The sequence below is a fragment of the Artemia sp. Qi Xiang Cuo genome, chromosome 19 (genome assembly GCF_049724085.1).
Source record: "Artemia sp. Qi Xiang Cuo chromosome 19, ASM4972408v1, whole genome shotgun sequence".
NCBI classification, from domain to species: domain Eukaryota; kingdom Metazoa; phylum Arthropoda; class Branchiopoda; order Anostraca; family Artemiidae; genus Artemia; species Artemia sp. Qi Xiang Cuo.
The window spans coordinates 59,276,295-59,277,208 of NC_142812.1; positions in this window are offsets into that span (position 1 = coordinate 59,276,295).

Sequence of the window (914 nt, forward strand, 5' to 3'; positions counted from 1 at the left end):
AGAACCAACTTCGAAAGCCAAATGGAACCAAATAAAACTGTTTGCCCAATTGGAACCAAATTTAATAAACAAATAAACACAAATGAGAAGCAAAAACATTTTGGAATTAAGACTTTAAAGCTTTTTTCCCCGAAGAGAACCAACATCGAAAGCCAAATGGAACCAAATAAAACTGTTTGCCCAATTGGAACAAAATTTAATAAACAAATAAACACAAATGAGAAGCAAAAACATTTTGGAACTAAGACTTTAAAGCTTTTGTCACCGAAGAGAACCAACTTCGAAAGCCAAATGGAACCAAATAAAACTATTTGCCCAATTGGAACCAAATTTAATAAACAAATAAACACAAATGAGAAGCAAAAACATTTTGGAACTAAGACTTTAAAGCTTTTTTCCCCGAAGAGAACCAACTTCGAAAGCCAAATGGAACCAAATAAAACTGTTTGCCCAATTGGAACCAAATTTAATAAACAAATAAAGACAAATGAGAAGGAAAAACATTTTGGAACTAACACTTTAAAGCTTTTTTCCCCGAAGAGAACCAACTTCGAAGCTCAAATGGAACCAAATAAAACTATTTGCCCGATTGGAACCAAATTTAATAAACAAATAAAGACAAATGAGAAGCAAAAACATTTTGGAACTAAGACTTTAAGGCTTTTTTTCCTGAAGAGAACCAACTTCGATGCCCAAATGGTACCAAATAAAGCTGTTTGCCCAATTGGAACCAAATTTAATAAACAAATAAAGACAAATGAGAAGCAAAAACATTTTGGAACTAAGACTTTAAGGCTTTGCAGGGTTTTTTCCCAAAGAGAACCAAATTTGAAGCCCAAATGGAACCAAATAAAACTATTTGCCCAATTGGAACCAAATTTAATAAACAAATAAAGACAAATGAGAAGCAAAAA